This window comes from Peromyscus eremicus, chromosome 2 (genome assembly GCF_949786415.1).
Source record: "Peromyscus eremicus chromosome 2, PerEre_H2_v1, whole genome shotgun sequence".
Taxonomy (NCBI): Eukaryota; Metazoa; Chordata; class Mammalia; order Rodentia; family Cricetidae; genus Peromyscus; species Peromyscus eremicus.
In genome coordinates this window covers 96,760,675-96,784,537 of record NC_081417.1, presented here as the reverse complement: position 1 = coordinate 96,784,537, position 23,863 = coordinate 96,760,675, and the positions used below count along the sequence as shown (strand labels likewise).

The 23,863-nt window shown below is 40.7% G+C and overlaps 1 protein-coding gene across 1 annotated transcript in view; it reads left to right on the top strand.

Annotated features, from left to right (window-relative positions):
* The first annotated feature begins 1,588 nt into the window (after positions 1 to 1,588).
* The window catches only part of Mpdz (multiple PDZ domain crumbs cell polarity complex component), a 162,149-nt gene continuing 139,874 nt past the window's right edge, over positions 1,589 to 23,863 (top strand). Inside the window, exon 1 of the mRNA XM_059254482.1 lies at positions 1,589 to 1,692. The gene's annotated coding sequence lies outside the window, so the exon portion shown is untranslated. The remainder of the gene's footprint in view (positions 1,693 to 23,863) is intronic.

Sequence of the window (23,863 nt, the reverse complement as noted above, 5' to 3'; positions counted from 1 at the left end):
TGCAACATAAAAGAATGCAACACATCTTTGCATCATTAAACAAATGTTCCACAGCATAAACAAATGTAACACCTTAAACTAATATTCTACAACACCAAACTATCTCACAGTTTGGCAACTCTTTCTTATCTCCTTTATGCTGGTCTGTCTTCCTCTGTTAGATTTTACTTCAAATTCTTGAATTTGAAGTGCAGTGACAGGCCCAGAAGTCAGGGTCTCTTCCCAGGCTCTGATGAAGAACAAGCCTGATGGAGACAGAACCATGGAGAAAGCCCCTTCTGCTTCTCTTTCCTTTGTTTCTAAGATGGGAGACCTGACAGAACAGACAACAGTGTGGGGAGGGAGATAAGATGAACTTTCCCTCATCTGAAATACATTTTCACCTTCAAAATCTACAGTTGATTCATATCCATGGAATCTGAAGACAACCAGTTAGAGTTTATATTTTCCTCCCGGGCAAATCCATGCTGATTCAAGTTTGTGGAACCAAAGGAATTGAGGGCTTGGACTACACGTTTAACCAACTCCCATCAGCAGGCAAAAATATCCATCGAAAGACACCAGTTTCATTCCGGAGCTTCGTGTATTTTATGTGCTGTCTTTCTCCTTAAATATTTAGTAAATGTTAAAGAAATGCAAATTGATTTTTAGTAGACAAAACAAAATTACAAATCTGCCAAAGAAAAAATAGTATACTTTTATTCAGTGTTATATACCATTCTTGTAAATATTTCAAATTCTGAGAGTTTTAAATTATACACTCTAATATTAGACGAGAGACAGAGAGAGAGAGAGAAAGAGAGAGAGAGAGAGAGAGAGAGAGAGAGAGAGAGAGAGAGAGAGAGAGAGAGAGAAAGAGAGAGAGAGGCATTTTCTTTCACGGGGGTGGGGCTGGGGATGGACTGTAGGACTCCAGAACTGAGGTGAACAGAAAGACAATTGTAAAAGGCACATAACAGAAAGGAGCATCCACTCTTCCCAGCAGCAGACAATTCCGAGCACTTCCCCTGTTTTGTTTTTCCTTTTAATTGGCTCACCCGGCTAAAATGCATCTTGATGTGCTAAGTAACTTCTCAAGAAAAGGCTTCCCTTGGCCACCGAGTTTCTCAACAGGCCACTAATGCAGAGCACGGTCCTCACGAGGAACTAAGAAAACTGCAACTAGTACAAAAGTGCAATAGTCCAAGAGACCCGGAGCATAAAACACAAAAAATTTCTTTCTCAACCGAATTCAAGTTTTTGACAAAATACGAGCAACATTTTAGAGCAAGTATTTCCCGCGCAATATTTGGAAAATACTTCCACTAAAACAAACAAACAAACAAAACCCATTTCCTTGGGAAGTCACGTTTAGGAGCCTGCCCCACACCCTGCTGCCGCCGCCGCCTTCGCGCTGTCCGTCATTCACGCGGGCCGGGAGGCCGGGGCGCCGGTCGGTCGTTCCATCCCGGCGGCGGCTGGGCCGCGCCCCTGATTGGCCAGCGCGCCCCGCCGGCGTCACGGCTTCCCGCAGCCCCGCGGCCTCCGGGAGCCTGGTCGGCGCGCAGCGAGCCTGGCCGGCCGCGGGCTCCGCTTCCCCGGCCACGCGTGAACGTGTGCGCCCAGCCGGAGCTGCCAGGGCCGGGACTTCAGCGGAGAGGGGCGCGAGCGCTCCGGCCAGCCCGGGAGTGTCCGGGCGGGCCGCCGATCGCGGTAAGCGGCTGCCCCGCCCGAGCGAGCACTGCCCCCCGGGACTCTGGAAGTTTCCCCGGCTGCGCGCTCCCCGCCGGGCTCTTCCCGCGGCCTGCGCCGGGGCTTGCTCGCCTGTTGCTCTGCGCGGGCCTGGGCGGTGCAGGGGAGTGCGGGAGGGTCGGGGCCTGGTAGCTGGGAGGGGGCGTGCGGGAGACGCTTTGTGTGGGAGCGCTGCTGCGCGGGACACGATGGTGCGCTTTGGGCTGGCATTCTCGGGGGGGCTCGGGGGCTGGGCAGTTCCTTCCCCGGTCACCGGCGGCGTGGGGAGGAGGAGGGGGCGGCGGCAGCAGCTGCGGACGCGAGGGGGCCGCTCTGCGCTGGGAGGACGCTGCGGGCTTGCAGGCCTGCAGGAGGAGGCTGGGGTTTCCTTCTAGCATCAGATATGAGGACGGTGACTTCACTAGCTAGAGGGAAAATCCCTCTCCGTGTTTTTATTTATTTATTTATTTTTCCAGTGTCCTGAGGGGATGTGTCTGAGAACGGAACCCAGGTCACCTCATCCGGTGTTGTAGGACAGCTGTCCTGTCAGCATCACCTTTGTGTGTCCATAGACCTTCATTTAGGATGATGCCCTTTATAAAATGAGTAATCTGGGAACAGGGGGAATTGGGCCTCCGAGTTTGGGAGGTTTTTAGGTGTAGAATTTGTTCAAAGACAATGAAGATTGTGTAATGATCGAATTATCCAATTTAGTATATTATGGTTTTAGAGGATCCCTTAAAACCTTAGTAAAATGTAAACGTCTTTGATTCGAACTTCTAACGCAAAGTTTTGGATAAGTGCACCTGGGCTGTGTGTCCCTTGATAGACTAAAGCTAATTTGGGATGCCCTGTAACTTGTCTTAATGTCTCTTCCTCACCTCATTGTTAAAAATAAGCAAAAATTGATGGGACTTTTTCTCAACATATAGGTAATAACTCATATGCGCACTGTCTTTCATAATGTGCTTTCTTTCTTGGATTCTATTGGTGTTTCATTTAGTTTCTTCTGGTTTTCTTTCTTCTTTTACCATGTTTTTCTTTTGCCACAGAAACCCTGGTGGTGGCTTGGGGAGGGAGTCAAGTTTGTTTTTAGGGTGCTCCAAATTCCAGGCACACAGATAATGATCTACTGAGTCCTTAGATGTGTCTTTGTATTTTAATGCTTTTTAAAGGGGGCACGCCATGAGGAAGTAAAGGCTGTCTGTACAGCATACTTTACTGCAGGTTGGAGGTTACTAGAGAGATAATTTCAAAAACGCAAATTTGCATTGATTCAGTGCTGGTTGGCACTTTCGCCAGTTAACTAATAAGGTAGGCAAACTGGTTTGCAAATGAAAGTTTGGACACATGGTTTGGAGGTAAGCTTAGGGGGTTTAGAAGCTGCTGAGCAACAAGCAATGAGTTGCTGGGAAGGTAACCTCCTGAGTTAGAGAAAGATTTTTCTGCAGAACACATCCCAAATCTGTCATCAAAGATTTAACTGGAGTTGACTTGCAGATTGGCTCCACTTTTTACATTCATAATGTGGCCAACAAACTCTGAATTTCATCAAATATTTTGAGGCAAAGTTGACATACTGGACTGGATATGCCTCCAAATATGGTGTTTACCCCATCTGCCAGTGAAAGATCTACACTCAAGAATGGAGAAAGAGCTCTCAGTGAATTCAGGATTGCTGGATAGTGCAGGGGAAAAGGTTATATATGCCCCACTTTCATGGGTTTGTAAAAATAGACATTTGGCCTTAGGTAGAATTTCACTGGGTATAGTTACTTTGTTTCAAGCATCTGTTTGCTGATAAGAAAGGTATTTTCTCTTGTAAATTTAAGCATTGTGTACTGAAGAGTTATTTACACAAAATTGAGAAACTCTATGCACTGTGGCAAAACTATTATAATTAGATGATTTTAGTGGGGCTCCATGGGAGGAAAGGCGGCTAGGAGAAATCAGTGCCATTAACCAGTTGTCCTCAGTGTCTTAGGTAGTTAGTAGGATAATAGTTAGATAGCAGTAGGTAGCTTAGGCGACTTGTTGCATTGGTTCAGGCATTGCCAGGGTTGTAGGGGGTTCTGGAAGGGGAGTGCAAAATAAATATAAGACAGTACTCTGGAAGCTTGTTTGATGCCTTTACTGATCACAGGGGAGAATAGAAGCTCTTACATTTGGTCTTGAGATTCATAAAAAAGCAGCCGATAGGTCTTAGGTCTCCAGACATGATGAAGTAACGTAGTTTTGTTGCTGATGTCGCTGTAAATGTAAGTTAGTGGTTTTTCATTAAGAAATGGGCATAGACCTGTAGGTGAAATGGCTGAGAAGAAGGTGGGCAGCAGGGGCTAGAGGGGATCTCAGCTTTTACCTTTCTAGAGTAGAACTGAAGTTTTCTGTCAAGGGGAAATGTTTGGGTGATGAAGCAAAAGTGCTAGGAAGCATGGGAATACAGGCTGAGTTTTGTTTTTCCCAGTGTTCTTCATTTCCATCTGGGACCTCAGGGAAGTCATCCAGTTGACCCCCACCCCACCCTTTTACCAGCAGCCCCTTCAAGACAATCCAGGCTTTCCTGTCAGGTGCTTCAAAACTCTTCTGGCTTCCACCCATTGGTTGCTTTCAAAGCCACATAGTTTTGGGTGTGCATTAAAAGACATCCCATTCCCAGTCTGCTGTAGTTGACTCAAGAGCTGGAGAACTAGAAGGGATGTGGCTGAGACAACAGGGAGTGATAGCCTTGGTTTCCAAGGGTCAGCCATCAACGAGTGTGGCATTTGGTTGGTTGGTTCCTGTCTCCTTACCTTGTAGGACTTCTCTCTGTATTTTTTTTGTGGTCTTCCCTCTATGTATGTGTTGACCTAATTTCTTCTTAAGAGGATGCCAAGTCTCATTAGATGAAAACCACCAATTACTCCATTTAACCTTACTTATTTCTTTAAAGAAACTCTCCAAATAGAGTCATATTGTCAGGTACCAAGGATTTGTATTTCTCATGAGTTTTGGGGAAAGAGATGATGTATTCCTTAGCCCATAAGAAAGAGAACTGATTAGAACCAGAAAAAGAGGCTGGCCCAGAGGGAAGGAGAGAGGTCATGGAGGAGGATGCTGGGTAGTCTAAACATTATTGTGGTAATATGATGCTTGTTAAGAAAGGAAGACTGCTATTTGAGGAAAGGCTATTTTATCTCTGGCCCAAGGCCGATTGTTTTAAGTGTTCACTGGGTACTGTATGTTTAGGGCTCTTGCTTTTTTGAAGATAGAACTTTAGTTCTTTTTAGTGTTTTATAAAAAGCATAATTTTCTTAAATTATTTTTCTAAGCCTTAAAAATAGTGAAGTATTCAATAAAGAAGAAAAATGTTAATGTAAGTATGATGATTTTCATGTCTGATTAAAACAACACAGTTTGTTTTATTAACTTTGTGTTTCTGGAGACAGGGTCTAATGTAGCCTCAGCTGGCCTTGAACTCCTGATTCCCTCACCTCGAGCTCTGTGGTGCTGAGATTATGTAGGGACACACTACCACACCTAGCACAATTGCATTGATTTAGAAACTATGTCCCATGTGTGTTTTGTGGCCTAATCATTGTCATAGTCTTTTCCCCTTTTGAAAGTTCCCCTTTTCAGAAAAAACATAGAAGATTAAAAAGGCAGTGTAATCATATGTAATCAAATAACCAAAGCTCTCATTTGGATGTTGAAATTACATTTGATGATTTAGACATGGAAAAACCATTCTTCCAGTTCTGACCATCTGGGTGAAGAAAAATCAGCTAAACAAAAGAGAAAATCGAGACTATCATTCGTACACTTTCTTTCCTGTCAGTCTTTTTGCTTATGGTAGTTAGTTAGACGTGTTGGGTTTAGGGAATTTTTATCTTTATTTTTCTTAGTCTTATAAAACCATTTTACCGCCATGTTTAAGATATTCTAAATAAATGCATGAAGGAAAAGTGAGAAAGCAAACATTTGTAAGAAAGATGAAAAGCACACACAGTAAACTAAATACACACGAACCCACGTCATTTTAAGGAAAAGGCCAGTTAGGTTGTGTTGAATGTTTACTGTTGGTAGTTTTGAGTATGTAGTAGATAGATCATTTCTTCTATTGATTACCTTTTTAGGGCTGTATTGGCTATTAATAATTGTTTCTTTTTGTAATTCCCTTTTAAGGGTAACGGATATGAATGCAGAGGTAGCTTAATTGATTGTGTGTGTGTGTGTGTGTGTGTGTGTGTGTGTGTGTGTGTGTAGCTTAGTAGATTGTTGCCTTGTCCCCCTTCTCCTTCTCTACCATGTTCTCAGTTTTCATGAGAGTATTGAGCATAGTCATCCTGTACCAGTTTAGAAAAGTATAGCATCAGGGGATGTGGAGAGATGGCTCATCTGATGGACTGCCTGCCCTTTAAGCATGAGAATCAAAGTTGGGAATCCCAGCACTCATGTAAACGACAAGAGCAGGGCCACATGTCCAGTCCAGGATAGAGGGGGTAGAGACAGGAGGCTTCCTGGAGATTATTAGCCAGCTGCCTTAGGCAAGTTCAGTGAGAGGCCTGTCTCAACTATAAAGGAAAACACCTGAGGTACACCTCTAGCTTCGACAGGTGCATGCAGCTCACCCACTTAGGCAGGCATACACAGGGACATGTACATACATCTTACATGTATAGATACATGTACATATGTACAGCATTGCAGTGCTGCTTATGTAGCTTGCTGAGTATAGAGTGGATCAGGCTAAGTCAGGAAGCATTTTTCATTCTGTCTTGTAGCTGATGTGAGACAGCAGGACAGATCCTCTGAGCCTGAGCTGCTGTCTGACAGCTCCATTACATTTGGTGAGTATCTCTTTTCAAGACAGGGTTTCTCTGTGTAGTTTTGGTGCCTATCCTGGATCTCACTTTGTAGACCAGGCTGGCTTCGAACTCACAGAGATCCTCCTGGCTCTACCTCCCGAGTGCTGGGATTAAAGGCATGCGCCACCGCCGTCTGGCTGGTGAATATCTCTTTAACTCAGGAGTGTCAGACTTTAAGTTTGCTTAAGGAGGCAAAGGGCTGTTTAACACATGTGTTAATCTAAGACATTTCCCTATGAACCTTTATATTTCTTTCTTGCCTCCTTACCTACCAATGTCCCTTCTTCAGAGACCACCAACTCTTTCTGTCACTACAGATGAGCTGGCACACACAGAGCTTGACGGAACGGAAGGAATTGATTTTACAGGCTGCTCCAGAGTTTTCACTATGTGATTATTTTAGAGTTCAATGATGTTACTTATAGTTATAGCTTAGTTCTGTTTATTGCTCAGTGCTAGTTCATTGAATGGATATACCATTAAAGAGATTTCAATGGTTTAGAATTCTTCTGTACTTTCACCCTTCAATTGCAGTATATTCATTTTCACTTCTGTGCGTGAGTAGAAACTTTATCCTTTTAAGTTCTATAGTTAAGAAATTAATTAAAACAACACAAGACAGATTGACTGGTGAAAAAAAATGTACTCATTTAACCAGTGCTTGTAATTTTACTTGCATGAAGGTTACACAGTAAAATGAACACCTGACGAGGTTAGACCTGGGGACAGATTGGCATGTGTGCGTGTGTGTTTATGTGTGTGCGTGCATTGAGTGTGTGCATTGTGTGTGTGTACAGTAAGAATTGTTATTTTATTAGTGTGGGAAAGCTAACATATTTACTACTAACAATAAAGTATATATATATATATTATAATAGTAAGTGTGTGTTATTTTAACAGGAGGTGATTTTTGCCTCATTTGGGGTGGAAATGGAGAAGGCAAGGAATATTTCTATCTTCTGGAACTCACTGCCTTCAGATCAGAATAATCTTATTTTGCCAAAGGAGCATATTTTAGGATAGTGTATTCTGATCCTTGTGTTTTGGACTTTTATATTTGGCAGTATGTCTCGGTCTTCTTAATGTATTCTTGGATGGTCATAGAATTTCAGTGTCTTTATTAGATGTTACTTGATTTTTTTTCAAGATCTGTAGTCAATAGTTTTAAAAATACTACTGGGACTTTAAAAAGATCCAAGATACTTAACTTTTAATAATATCAGGTGAATAAGTCAGAATAAATAAAGAAATAATTTGACAAATCCTTCCTCCTGAGGGTCTGAGCATAGTAGATTGCATAATAAACCCTGTGCTTTATTTCCAGACTTCATGCCAAATTCTCTGCATGTGCTTGCATATTTTCAGTATTTATAAAATCATTTTTGTTAGAGCTATCTTTCAATCCATATGAAAAACTTATATAACAAGCATGTCTATGGCATTAAGCAGTAAATGAATAACTTAGTGTTGGGATTATATAAGTAATAGTTATTCTGTAAATGTTCCAATTAAGACCATTGAGTATACCAAGAATCAGAGATGGGATGAACTGCACACCTATTCAATCTATCTGAACAGCAGAAAAACAGGAGACATATACAATAAAAAATGATTGTGTGTGTGTGTGTGTGTGTGTGCGTGTGCGTGTGTACTGCATGTGCAGATGTAGGTGCCTGTGGGTTCATGTGGAGGTCAGAAGGAGATAGCTGATCCTCTGGAACCGGAGGGAGTGGCGGTTGTGAGCCAACTGCTGTGGGTGCTGGGAACAGGAATCTGGTGCTCTGTGAGAACAAGTGCTCTTTGACCCAGACCGTCCCTTCAGCCCCCAGATACATACATTTTAAAAGTTCCAGGAGCCACAATAAAGAAAAAATGCAGAAATAGCTTAAATTTATTTCAACAGTATTTTATTGAGGCCAGTTTCTTCAAAAAGTTATTTAGATATGCAATAAAATATGAACTACAGATGAAGTATTTGTCTTCCTGTTTTCATAAAAAGATGTCTCTGAAGTCATTTCTATATTTTATACACAGAATCTCTCAATTTAGAATTTGCTGTATTTCAGAAGCTAAATTGAAATGCTGGCCCCTGGCTACCATATTGGTCAACATAGCACTTTAGAACATGTGTCTAAGCCAATGGTTCTCAACATGACACCATTGGAGTCACATATCATATATCCTTCATATCAGGTATTTACATTACGATTCATAACAGTAGGAAAATTGCAGTTATGAAGTAGCAATGAAATAATTTATGATTTTGGGGTCACCATAACATGAGGAACTGTGTTAAAGGGTCACAGTGTTAGGAAGGTTGGGAACCACTGTTTTAAACAATGAGGACGGTGCAGACAAAAAGACATGGCTTCGTTGCACCTGGAAAACGTGTTCTCCTGGCTGGACCCATTGAGCCTTCTTTGGGTCATCTTTGTCTTTAGTTTTTTGAGAGAGAGTGTCAGTGTCAGGCTGGGATCCTCCTGCCTCAGCCTTAAAAGCGCTTGGAACCTAGGGCTAGGCCATCTGTCCTTCCTGGCCATTTTTAGTGTTCGTGTGTGTGTTTCTACTTCTGACCACTTAGTTGAAATTGTGAGAGAAAACACAACAAAGCAACATTTTAAAATTAAGTGTGCTCTTTTGAGAGTTACTAAAACACAGTTAGTGAATGTAGTTGAGTAGTAGATGAGTTATTTAAAGAGATATGTTTATTGAAAGAGCAAAAAAAAAAGTTTTTTAATGACCTTTTCAGAGAGAAAAGTGAGAAAAGTGTCCAGGTGAACCAGGAGATTCCTAGAGAATTGAATTTGGTAGCTAAATAATGAGGTTTATCATGTTAGTGAATCAGTAATTAGGATATGGCCTTGATGCTGTTTATCTTGACATACCTAAGGTTTGTGATCAGGGTCATATTACCATATACTTTTAAATAAGTTTTTCCTTATCTGACCTACTTGGAACCATGCCAGCAAGCCATGCCTTGCCACCCTTTGCTGACTTTCCTCCTGGAAGTCCTGGCTGTCAACAGCTGAGCTTTCTGTTGGACTTGGGCATAACATCTCTGCTCTCAGAGGAGTACAGGGTTTTCTCTAGCAATTATTCAGTACAGTCCATGGAAAATGCTTCTTGTCGTATTTAATCTTCTCCCTCTGTGTGTGCATATATAATTAAGGAGATCCAAGAGTAAATTTGCTTTGGTTTAGTGACTGAGATTGTGGCAGATTTTCTCTCTTAGATATGTTTCATTTCATAATATGTGAACTTTATTCCATCTTGGGGTTTATGGGAATATTTTTTATTCTCATAGGAGTGTTACATTTACCTTTTAGATGACTGACTTTTTATTTAGGGTACTTTGATTTCCCCCTAATTTTAACTTGACTTTTAATCATTAAGATTATCTCCTATTAGTATTTTTTTAATTATTGCAGAAGCCAGAGTGTTATCAAGTGAGTCGTATTTGATATAAGCTAAATAATTCATTTCGTTTGGTTTTTGCATTCCTGACAATTGAATAGTAAGCTGTCTACTATGAACCATATCCCAGCATCTCCCCCACATCTTTACTTTGAGTTTGAGAAAGTGTCTTCAAGCTGTTCATGCTGCCTTTGAACTTCTAATTATCCTGAGTCGTGGAAATTAGTGATCTATATCACCAGACCTGGCTTAATTGAATGTTAATACTATACCCTGCCTAGTGTTTGGCAGCAATAAATGCTTTACAAATCAGGACTGTTCAGCACACTCAAACATGAAGAGTCTAACAGAGTTTTACCACTAGTATAGTTCTTACATGTAGCATTATATTTTAAAATATCCATTTTTGGAGGGAGTTTCTAACCTCAGTTCTCTCCTCCACCTTTTTAAAAAATAGAATCTTTTCTCATACACTATATCCTAATGACAGTTCCCCTCCCTCTACTCCTCCGGGTTCATCCCCACCTCCTCTCTCATCTGGATCCACTCCTTTTCTCTCATTAGAAAACAAAGCAGAATTCTAAGAGGTAGCAACAAAACATAACAAAATAAAATAAAGTGAGATAAAACAAAAATCGTCACATCAAATTTGGACAAGACAAACTAACAGAAGGAAATGAGCCCCAAGGGCAGGCACAAGAATCAGAGATATACTCAGGAGTCCCATAAAAATACTAATCTGAAAGATAGGGTATATGTGCAGAGGACCTGATGTAGACCCTGATGCAGGCTGTGTGCATGCTACTTCAGTCTCTGTGAGTTCATATGAGCTCTGCTCAACCGATTCTGAGGGCCTTGTTCTCCTGAAGTCCTCCATCCCCCCTGGCTCTTACACTCTTCACCTTTTCTTCCACAGGTTCCCTGAGCTCTGAGGGGAGGGATTTGATAGAAACATCCTATTTAGAGCTGTGTGTTCCAAGGTCTCTGTATAAGTCTAACCTCAGTTTTAATTCTCTTTTTCATCTTTGCCTTCTTCATTGGTCTTTATGTTGAGGACCGGTTTAGAGACCACTGATTGTCTGCTTGTTCCATGTTATTTTCTTTCTTTAAACTTTTTCTTAGATTTAATTATGTGTATGTTGTTTATTTTGCCTGCATGTATGTTTGTGCACCATTTGTGGGTCTGGTGCCTGTGGAGGTCAGAAAAAGGTGTTGGATCTTCAGGTGCTGGGAACTGAATGGTCCCTCTGCAAAAAAATGCGAGCCGTCTCCCTAGCCCCAGGTTACTTTCTTGTGTTATTGGTCATTGGCACATGTTTGTGTGATGTCTCCTGTAGGTGCCATTCATCACAGGTTTGTCCAGTGTCTACTCTGTGCGTCAGTCAGCACGTGGGTGAAGGTTTGGGCTGCTGTTGATACATCTCCAGTTATACTCTAGTACCATTTCAAATTCACTATGTCTGCAAGGAACCATTTCTAGCTCTCTAGGAGGCTGTGCCGTTTCTCCTAGCAGCTGCTGTTGTTTCGGCTAACAATCTCACAGTGCATCCGGTGTCTCAGATTAAAAAAAGAGTTAGCCTCTTTAGATGTCGTTTACCTATCTCCTCTGCCCACTGCTCCTGGAGTCCATTGAGTCCTTTTCAGTTGCTCTAATGACTGTGTTTATTTTATTTTTGCTATTACCCTATTCTGGATTCCCAGTGGTGTTTGTTGTTGTTGTTGTTTTCTGTTTTGTTGTTGTGGCACCATTGTTTCTTTTCTTTCTCTGGTAGGTTATTTACCCTGTTGCCAAAATTGTTTTTTTTTTTTTTTTTTCATAAAGTAAGTTCTACAGCTCACACTTCGCAGCCTCTGCCTTGGGTCTGTGTGTGCTCGCCTTTGTCTGCAGGGCAGTCCCATGCAGGTCATGGAAGTGCTGCTTTCCTAGCTCCTCCCATTAACTCACTGAGAGTGACAGCTGTACTGTGACCTTTTGAATTCTTTATGGTTTCTTGACTTAAGTGTCATTCCCTCAGCAAGAAATTCCTTTCCTTCACCTGGATCCCTCCTTTTCTCCCTTAATCCTTCAGGCTTGGGTTCATGGGTCACATCTCTAGATTCCGTGGATTCCAGATGATGATGTTGGGTGCTAAGCACATCACAATATAGTGGTGGGATAGCCATTTCACAAGGTAGGCTTGTGTCCTTATTCTTGGCCATTCTTGTGCCTTCAGTGACAGTGACAGGCAAATGAAGTTTGTTTGTTTGTTTGTTTTTTTAAATATACAGTTTGGGTATTTGTCTTAAAAAAGATTGAAATTAATTATGAAAATGTGTAAACACTGGTCACTAAATTGTTCATGAAGATAAAGTTGTACAGATGGAAAAGAAGGAGGTTTAAAGTTGGAGACAGGAGTATTTAAAAATGTACTGTGATTGTGTAAGAATTAGTCCACCAGTGAAACTGTGAGAAGTAAAGACTCATGCTTGGTCATGCTGAAAAATACCAGAATCTTCTTTTGAGGGTGAAAAGTGTGGCTCGAGTGCATTTCTAGTATGTACAAGGCCCTGTGTGATCCTTACTTACTGTTGACTGTCAACGGGACATGGTTTAGAGTCACTCAGGGGGACACTTCTCAGCACACCTGGGAGCCATCTTCTTGATTAGGTTAACTGCAGTGCGTAGACTCTTTCCTAAAAGGAGGTGTCACCAATCCTTGGCTTTCAATCCACGCTGTAATATAAAGAAAAGGTGAACTGAGCACAAACATCCATTGCTCTTGGCTTTCTGAGCTTGGGTGTAATGTAGCCTTCCACTTCAAGCTCTAATTGAAGTGGACCCATGAAATGCAAATTGAAAGAAACTCTTCTCTCTTGATTTGTCTTTAAGGGCACTTCATCATGACAATAGGAAAAGTAAGTTAGATTCTCTCTGTCATATTGGAATACCAAAAGAAGGAAGAGAGGAGGAAGGGAGGGTGAGGTGGGATAAAGTAGTTATTTGAAGGAGATGGAAGAACACTGGACTCTGAGCTTGTTTTAACAGTTACTAATTCTCCTTGTGCCTCACATCTAGGAAGATTTCAGTGTTAATACTTGATGAAATAATACACTTATTAACTTTGGACTTATTAATTTGTGTCAATGTCCACATTTCTAGATTAATACGTGTAATTTTATTTTTGTGGTTGATTTTTCTAAAGCAACCAATAACATCAGTTTATTTTATATGGTTAATATTGTAATAAGAATGTCTGACAACATCCATAGTATTTCCAAGCGTTCACGTCTTTTTTCAAGCTACGTGCTTTGTTCTGTGGTGAGAAGAGTGAAATAGAATTACATTTTTTTTTTCTTTGAGACAAGATTTGACCTTGGTGAGGAAATGATTTGGTTCCTTCCTAAAGAGGCGTCACCTCATTAACAACACCCGGCTGTGCTCACTCTTGGCTTGTGAATGATAAGGAAGTTTGTAGGGCATCCTGAGTTCCATCTCTCTCTGTCTTTCAGCTTCTTCACTTTATTATATGCTCTTCCCTTCACCTACATTTGCTTCTCTGTGTCTTACTGTCCTTCAGAACTACTCTCTTTCCGTTGACTTCTCTGGTTAGTACCACTTCATGTGTCAGTACTTTGACTAACCTGAAATCTGGAATTTGCAATTTGTCAGGTTTACTCACAGGGAAGGCTTTTTTTTTTTTTTTTTTTTTTTGAACCTTCAGTAGTATAAAAAGTGTTCCTGGCTGGGGAGATGAATCAGTGAATAAAATATTTCCATACAAGAATGAGGACCCGAGTTTGGATCCCTGAGACCTATGTAAAAAAAAAAAAAAATCCAAACAGCATTGGAGGTCTCCCGTGGTCTGAGAACTGGGAGGTAGAGGCAGAGTTGTTTGGCTAGAATAGCTGGGGATCCATTAACTCTGGGCTCAGGTAGAGACCTTGCATCAATTGAAAAAAAAAGCAGAGATCTGTCAAGGATAACAGCCAATGTCAACTTCAGGCCTCCAAATACATGGGCACACATACACTCTTACACACATGTGAAGACACATATACACATATCATACCAACCATCCATATAAATGCAAAAAAGTTTTCAGTAAATGGGAAAGGTGTCAAATAGCTTGTGCTTTTCACATAGGTAAGAATAGGGTAGTTCTTAGTCCAGAAGCAAGTAGCTGATTAAATTAAGCACTTATTCTGATAGCTGTTTGTCTTAGTTTCTGTTGTTTTGAAAAGACATCATGACCACAGCAACTCTTATAAAGGAAAACATTTAATTGGGACTGGCTTACAATTTAGGGCTCTAATCCATTATCATCATGGCAAGATGCATGGCAGTGTGCAGACAGACATGGTGCTGGAGAGGGAGCTGAGAGTTTTACATATGGATCTTCAGGCAGCAGGAAAAGAATTGGCTTGAGCTTCTGAGACCTCACAGCCCACCCCCTAGTGGCACACTTCCTCCAACAAGGCTACATCCACTCCAACAAGACCACACCTCCAAGTAGTACCACTCTCTATGGACCAAGTATTCAAACACATGAGTCTATGGGGATCATTTTTATTTGAACCACCAAACTATTGGAAATACAAAAATATAGAGATTAATGTACAGACATTAAATAGAATACGAACTTGTAATCAAAGTAGTTTTGTATGTTTACTGCTCATAGGCATTTTACAAATGTTTGCTATAGCTGACATTTCCAAGGGGTTAGAATAGCTCAAAGAGGTCAAAACTCAACCTAAGATCTCATATTTAAGAAAGTGAAAGTGTTTATTCAAGAGCATTATTTAAAATGCCACTATGAAACGTTGGAAGCACAGCTGCCTGAGCTGCTTAATCTGAAAGCATACAACTGTTGCCTGTCTGACATAATTATTATTAGAACCTAAAAGTGGGACTTGGTGCAGGGGACTTCCTTGCTTTTGGCCTATGGATTCCCAGGTTAGATGTCCATGCTGGCTCAGTTTATAGACTGCCTGCATGAGGAAAACTTTGGTTTCCTGAGCCTCTTTCTTATCCGAAAATGGGAGACTCTGAAAGCATCTGTGGAAAGGACATGTTTTCAGCTCAAGGAAACAGGGACATATGACTGATATTTCACAAATAGTTCTATTTTATACATTAAAAATGATGTGCATGGTGTTTTGTTCTCAGGAAGAGTCATTATTACAGTAGACTTAATTATTATTACAGTAGACTAAGTAATACTTAGAAGCAATTTTGTTTGTTTCTCAAGACAGGGTTTCTCTGTGTAGCTCTGACTATCCTGGAACTCTCTAGGTAGACCAGGATGGCTTCTAATTCAGAGCTCCACCGCCTCTGCCTCCTGAGATAGGGACTAAAGGTGTGCATCACCATACCTGGAAAGATACAATTGTATTAACAGCTGTTAGTGAACAGCACATTTTATTTATTTATTTACTTTAAACTTTGGCTGTTATTATTTTTTAATTTATTTTACATACCAACCACAGTTTCTTCTCCCTTCTTTCCTTCTGTTCCCTCCCACCACCTCCTTCTACCCCACTATCCACTACTCTGAAAGGGTAAGGCCTCCCATGGGAATCAACAAAGCATGGCATAGCAAATTAAGGCAGGACCAAGCTTCTCCTCGCTGCATCAAGGGTGAGCAAGGCATCCCACCACAGGGAATAGGTCCCAAAAAGCCAGCTCATGCACCAGGGACAGATCCTGGTCCCACTGCTAGGGGTCCCACAAACAGACCAAGCTACACACTGTCACACCCACATATAGGGGGCCTAGTTTAGTCTCATGCAGGCTCCCTGGCTATCAGTCTAGATTCCATGAGCTTCCTTGAGCTCAGGTCATCTGTCTTTGTGGATTTCCCCTTCATGATCTTGACTCCCCTTGCTTATATAATCTCTCTCTCTCTCTCTCTCTCTCTCTCTCTCTCTCTCTCTCTCTCTCTCTCTCTCTCTCTTCAATTGGACTCCTGGAGCTCAGCCCAGTGCTTGGCTGTGGATCTCTACATCTGCTTCTACCAGCTGCTGGATGAAGATTCTATGATGACAATTAGGGTAGTCACCAATCTGATTCCAGGAGAGAATAGGCCAGTTCAGGCACCCTCTCCACTATTGCTAGGAGTCTTAGCTGGAGTCATCCTTGCGGATTCTCGGGAGTTTCCCCGGCACCAGGTTTGTCCCGAACCCCACAATGGCCCCTCTATCCATATATCTCTTTTCTTGCTCTCCTTCTCCATCCCTCCCCCAACTCGACCATCCTGATCCCTCATGTTCCCATTCCCCATGCCCTTTATCCCCTGCGCCCCTAGTTATCCATGATATCTCATCTATTTCTGTTTCCCAGGATGATCCATGCATCTCTCTTCGGGACCTCCTTGTTACCTAATTTTTCTGGGGCTGTGCATTGTATTGTAGCTTGGTTATCCTTTGCTTTATATCTACTATCCACTTATGAGTAAGTACATACCGTGTTTGTCTTTCTGGATCTGGGATACCTTGCTCAGGATGTTTTTTTTTTTTTTTCTAGTTCTATCCATTTGTCTGCAAATTTCATGATGTCATTTTTTTTTTTTTTTACAGCTGAGTAGTACTCCATTGTGTAAATGTACCATATTTTCTTTACCCATTCTTTGGTTGAGGGTGTCTAGGTTGTTTCCCGGTTTTGGCTATTATGAATAATGCTGCTATGAACATAGTTGAGCAAGTGTCTTTGTGGTATTATTGAGCATCCCTTGGGCATATGCCCAAGAGTGATATCACTGGGTCTTGAGGTAGATTGATTCCAAATTTTCTGAGAAGTCACCACATTGAATTCCAAAATGGCTGTACAAGTTTACAATCCCACCAACAGTGGAGGAGAACAGCACATTTTAAATAGTCAGACTGTTGCTTTTATTTGTAGATTACAACTCAACCTGCATTTTAGGTATTTCAGTGGTACATATGTTTAAGGGAATATTTGAGGGTAGATTCTGTCTGAGGAGCATGGTTACTTTTCTCAATCAGGAAAGTGATGTGGAATATGGCCAAAGTTTTAATCTTTCCTCCTTCCTTCCTCCTCCATTTCCAAATTCTTTTGTAGCCAAGTTAATTTTAGATAAGTTTTGATATTTTATCATATACAGTCTTCATATGTGATATTTTATCATCTGGAGGCTCACAATGACAGCTACATTAAAGTCTCGGGTATTGTGCTTTAAAACCTGGTGTTAGCAGGCATAGAGAGAAAATTTACAGAGATTTTACTATTCTAAAATAATTAATAAGTGTTGGTATATACCAGCTGAATCTGAGGGGTTTGAAGTGCTCCTTGGAAACCATTGGGGAGAGTGGGCTTAGAAAGTGAGGGTATACTTGCCAACAGCCCCTCCACCCCCTCCCAGTCCCTGCGTGGCCTTTCTCTGAGCTGACCTGGAACTCAACCAAGCCATTAGTCACCACAATCATCGTACAGGACAGAAAACAGCCAGCCACATTAACTACCACTCTAATGTGCTGTTTTCTTACCAGACAACTTCTGATCAGAAATATGAGCCTGCCTTTTCTTGAGTTACTTGTAAACTTTCTCATTACTCCTATCCAGATTCAGCAAAGGGAAATCATGAAAGCCACAAACTGAATTTAGAAGCGCTGATTGATGAGGCAGGATAAAAATATCTAATTACGGGCAGTGTTTTATAGCTCAGGGTAACTACGTAGGCGATATGATAGACGACACTCTTGATGATTTTTGTAGAAAAGATTCAATAACTGTAGAACCATTTTGGAAAGATAATGGACAGTGTTTGAGATCGAGTTACTCTTAAGAACTAGAAGGAAAACCCTAGAAAATGTCCTCGGAAGAGTTTTATAAACTTGAGGTAGTTGGACAGAGAGAACCTTGCCTCCTGCTCCACCCCAGTTTCCTAGGTCCATAGCGTTCTTCAGTGAAGGAAAGTTTGTCTCTATTACTACCTTTTAGGACTCCAGTGAGGAATCTCTCAGTTAGAGCTGACAAAGCCACATATTGTTCTGCCTCAGGACTGGCACTTCCATCTCACCAACGCAATGAAAATCCTGTCACTGAGTAGGCAGCCACGGAATGACAGACATTTTCAGTACCAGCCCCCTCTCCTGCAGCTACAAACCATTGCAGACCAACTGCCAGCTGTGTTTTTGTGTCCGTGGGGATGTGTGAGTCTCCATGCATTTTATAAGCACCAAGGACACAGTGTACCCAGGCTCCCTGGGGAATTGCCTCATTCCAGGCAGGCAAAAGGGCAAACAGCAGGAGCCAGAAGTAACTTCTCTAGAGAATTCATTTCCAGTGTAGGAAGTACACCTGAGAGTTCTGTGCCACAGAGTTTATCCTTCTGTGTCTTTGAGGTCTCCCAAGAAAACACAGTGGCAGGAGTGAGTGTTTTGTGGGCTCCTGGCTGCATCTGGACTCTCAGATTGACACATTTATCTGCCAGAGCCACCCTCGGAAGAATCCCTGTGCCTGGTTCTGTCCAAGAAATATGTGTGGCATCTGGTATTTTGGCCCTTAACGTTGAAAATATGGTAGAGAACAGGGGCAAACTGCCCAACAACCCAAATTCCTTTGAGTTTCACTAGGGAGTGAGAGAACAGAAGAAAGTAAATCTTCATTCTTAGAAGTATTTCCTGAGTCAGTATGCTGATGGGAGTTGACTTGACAGCAGGGTCCTGTTCTATAGGGGTGTGGGTGGAAAATATGTGAGATGAGGGCCGAAGACGAGGTATCAGAACCGTATTTTAATGTTTATCTTGGATTCCTCAACAAAAACCTGATGAAGGTGGAGGACAAAGGACATAAAATGATACAGTGACTATAAGTAGAATTAATTTATCTAATACACTTTAAACATGTCCCGCCAGCTTGATAGTTGAATGATAGCAACAGCTCTAAGTTGTAAACTCAGAAGCCAGCGATTTATGTGGACCAACCCCGGTGAGCCCATAGTGTGTCAGCTGTAGGTGTGCTGAGGCTTCTTCCAGCTCTAGAATTGACATCCTAGTGGAGTCCAAGCAGGGCATAAAGGAATTTAACTCAAAAACATTACAAATTGCAATTTAAATGTGAAACTCAAGAAGTCGAAGTAAGTCCTTATAAAAACAGTACTTTGATGTTTGGGGGTATCTGTAATTTAGGAAAGAAATACATGTGTTTTTGAGAATACCTCTCATCCAGGCAACCATCTAAAAAATGAATGTAGACACATGTAGACCAAACACCCATACACAGAAAATAAAAATAAAAGGGAAAAATAAATAAAAGTCAATTCAAAACCTGCTTCCAGGTAATCTGAAAATTATAGCAAAGTTAATGAATGTTTGTTAGTTTGAATGTGTTTGTTGTATAAATATATCAATAATTAATAAAATGTTCAAACTTTTATTTTCCATGTTTTTTTTTTTTTTTTGTTCTACATGGGATCTTTGTCTCTCTAAAAAGGGGAGAAGTCTTAAGAAAAGGAAGGAGGTCAATAATAGTAGGAAATTTCTAAGAAATGGAATGAAATAATACTATTTTTGTTCAAACTTCTTTAAAGCACTGGATTCTCAGTTAAAGCAATGGTTTCTGTCTATGAACTTGTTTATGTAACTACATTAATACAGTTTCCTATGGTAATGTCATATGGTATAACTTCATTATATTGCTTTGACATTTGAATATATGTGAAAGATAATGAATTTCTTTTAATTGAAACAGGTTTATGTTTTGGGTTGCCCATCAATTCCTTGAATGAGATTTTTAAATGTTTGTGTTGCGTTCACATCTAGAAGCGAGCTGCAGCAGCAGGAGGGCCCAGCCTACTGTGGGTGATCTGAACCTGAGAAGGTTGTCTTGGGTTGAATAAGAGCAGGCTGAGTGGCCATGGAAAGCAAGCCAGTAAGCTGGATCCCTCCATGGTCTCTGTTTCAGTTCCTGCCCTGACTTCCCTTGATGATAGACTGTAACCTGCAACATGAAATCAAACTCTCCACGTTCAATTTGGTCATAGTGTTTTCACCACAAATAGAAAGCAAACTAAAATACTAGAACAGAGCATTTTCATTTCCTAGTTACTGTGAGATCTGCATTGTGAGGATGATTTGCTGTTTGAAGCATGGATAGATTCTTTACTGTGTAAGTTCTGTGCCTGCATACTTCCAGAACAGCTTGTCAGAAAGCAAAATTGCCAGTTAGTACCTGCTCCTCAGTAAAACCAAATATTCATATTCTGTTTATTTTTCATTCTTTGTGAAAAAGTATTATCAACTCATTGTTGGGGGATCGTATGGTCACAGGTGAAGTCTTCAGAGACTTAGTAAGGATTTTGGAACTGACATTATCATAAACATTTACAGAAAGCACACAAACCTAAAATTATAAATGCTGTTTTAGTTTTTCTAAACAAATACAAAGATAATAGGGTTGTCAATTAAAAGCTCACTTAAATTTTTACTTAAATTTGAATTTCATGTAAACATCTAATTAGATTTTAGTATACACATCTCTGCAGTATTGGAAGAGATATACACTTCAAAATTATTTATTTTCTTATAATTCAAATTTAAGTAGGCATTGTGTTTATTATATTTGTTCAATCTGGCTGTGCTCAGTTAAGACACAAAATTAAAGAATGCAGTGCTCAGTGTTTCTTCTCCCCTCTGGCCTGACTGTGTTTAACTGTGAGCATTTTTATAAGAACCATGGAAATAGTTTTTATAAATATGTACTTTATGCTTCTTACAAATATGTCTCTATTTGTCTCTACCTATAATACATTTTATATTCTCTTATTTTATATAGGTTGTAACAACTTAATATACCATCTTACACATTTTTTTAAAAAAAATTGGTACCTCTACCAATAAGTGAAATGTAATTTTATTTTCAGGATAATATGGAAAATAGATGGTAGAAGCTGCATTCAGCAGCACATACTTATCCTTGGTAGGCTGAGGGAAGAGGATTAAGAGCTTGAGGACTACATAATGAGATTGAGGTTGGCCTGTGCTACATGTGAGAACTTGAGTAAACAAATAGGGGCAATATGATAGAGTGTGTGCCTGGAAATTAGGCAGAGTAGATTTCAAGTACAACTTCCCGCCCTCAAGAGCTCTGTGACTTTGCAAAGCCCTCACACCTTTCTTGTCTGGAAGGTGGGAGAACAGTACGTGGGGCACCAAAGGGTACTGTGGACAACAAGATAGTCAGAATCCTTCTGAATACCAAATCCACCGAGTGATGATTGATGTGCCCTGTTCTTCCTCCTGCATGGCTACAGACACAGACCTTAGGTTCAGTGACAGCCAGATGGCAATACAGCTACAAGTAGAACACGTGGTGACTGGATGGGGAGCCACTACTTCTGTGGCTCTCCCTGTGTTGACGGATTAGTCCAGCACTTGAAATGCAACAGCCATGTTTTGAATGTTAGTATTAGTAGGCTTACTTTTTCTTGAGGAGTTTTCTTAAAATACTGCATTTTAAAAGTGATTTGTTTAAAATATATGAATGTCATGTAAGTGATGAATGTTATCTTTCTTTGACAGGACTTAACAATATGTTCTAAAGCTACATAGTTCTGACTTGTTCAGATTGTGCTGACAGCTAGCTGTGTTGAATGTATATTCTAGTCTATTTAATTTTAGACTTTATTTACATTGAGTTTAGTTTTCTTCATTGGTTTAATCTTGTATAGGTGTGCTGGTTAGTTGTTTTTTTAAGTTTTTTTAATCAACTTGACATAAACTAGGGTCATATAGTAAGTGGAGGGACTTTTTCTTGATTAATGATTAATGTAGGAGGGTCCAGCCCACTGTGGGCTGTGCTACCCCTGTGCAGATAGTCCTGGATTGCATAAGAAATCAAGCTGAGCCAGCCTTAAGAGCAAGAGAGTAAGCAGCATTCTTCCATGGCCTCTACTTCAGTTTCTGTCTCCAGGTTCCTGCTTGAATCTCTGCTCTGACTTCCTTCAGTGATGGATTTTGTTAGGGAAATATAAACCGAATAGACCCTGCTCTTCCCAAGTTGATTATGGTCAGTGTTTTATCACAGCAACAAAGAGCAAAGCAGGAGATCAGGGAATGGTTTACATGGCAATTTAACCATTGAAAAGGGGAAAATATGATAAGGTGAATCTTTCTCCTGTTGAGAGGCAGCATTTTGTAGTGGTTGAGCTGTGCACTCTAGAGCCAGACTGTGTGTTCACAACTTGACTTCATACTGGTGATGTCAACTGAGGCAGGGGACTTACTCTGTGTCTGCTTCCTCTTGTTATGTGTGAGTGGACTGTGAGGACTAAGAGAATAATTGAATAATGTGCTTTGAATGGTCCCCAGCATGCTGGGGGCTTTTTACTTGCCTGTGTAATTGCACAGTTAGAATAATGTTGAGCTGTAAAAAGGGAAGGATAATTGAAAGGTGAGTAGGAGAATTAGTGTCAGTAATTTGGAGGGAGTAGACTGATTTTTTTTCATACCCCCAAAGTTCTGTTCTTACAAGTTTGTTTATAAATAGAAATGAATTTTTGGGATAGGGTATAGGGCATAGAAAAGAACTTTATTATTTTAAAGATATTATCCTGTCACAGTTGTTGATATATAAATCCCTTAGAAACCTCTGAAAGCTAAGTTTTTATTTTAGGGACATCAGAGTGGGCCAACAGTGGAACTGCTTTCTGTTTGTTTTGTTTTAAATTTCTAAGTAATGCCCTTATCTGGAAACTACTGTCTGTGGCATGCCCCTGAGCTGTCTTCCTTTTTGACACTTACGGTAAGTGCTCTTTGGATGGGGAGCCTGAGGTTTTGTTTCTCCATCACTGGCTTGTTGCTGAATGTGGGCAATAGTATTTATCTCAGTTGGGATCTGCTTTGCAGATTCTTCATAAGCCCGCTAGCCTTGGAGCATGTCCTTAACAGTGCCCATATTTCTGAGTTTTCATAGGGTACTTGTGTTGTCCAAGACTTTATTGAGTATACCAATAGCATTTTTTCTTTCAAAACCTTTTTCATGTTACTTATTTCTAAATATACTCAGATTCAGAATAGATAAGTAAATTAACAAGGGATGTTAAGTTTGTATTCTTTTATTTGATTTTTTTCATACAGTGTATTTTGATCATGTTTTACCTCCTTCAGCTCTGCAAGTGAGCACACAGTCACACACAAAATCCACAAAACAAAAATCAAGCTAACAAACAAAAGACCAATAAGACCCCCCCCCCAAAAAAAAAATCAAAACAAAGCAAAATGAATCAAAAAAGCACACAAAACCCATGAAGTTCATTTTGTGTTAGCCAGCGACTCCTGGGTATGTGGCCTGCCCTGAAGTGTAGTTGACATGCCCAGGGACAGTCCATTGAAGAAAACTAGTATTTTTTCTTTGCCAGGAGCCATCAGTGGCAAATAGCTTTGGTTAAGTATGGGTCCCTGTGTCTACTTCCCTCTTCTAGTTCTGTGCCCCCGTCCAGCATGAGCCTGTGCAGACCTCGTGCATGCTGCAACTGTCTCTGTGAGCTCCTATCAGTCCTGTTGTTCTCAGAGGATGCTGTTTCCTTAGAGTCATTCATCCCCACTGGCTCTTACCGTCTTTCTGCCTCCTCTTCTGCATAGATCCCTGAGCCTTGAGTGGGGAGGGCTTTGATGAAGACATACCATTTAAGACAGAGTGTGCTCCAAGGTCTCTCCCTCCCACTGTCCAATTGTGGGTCTCTGTGTTAGTTACTGTCTACTGAAGAAAAGCCTCTCATCTCAGGAAGAAGGTAGTTTTTGAAGGGCTGATTGCGTAGAATGCACAAACTTCTGCATTTGATCTCCAGCAGCATGGAAATCAATAAATCAAGGGGTTATTTTTTTGAAAGGGTATCTAATAATATGCTATTTTATGAAGATGATTAAAATTTTCTTGTAACATTAAAATATTTGTGATT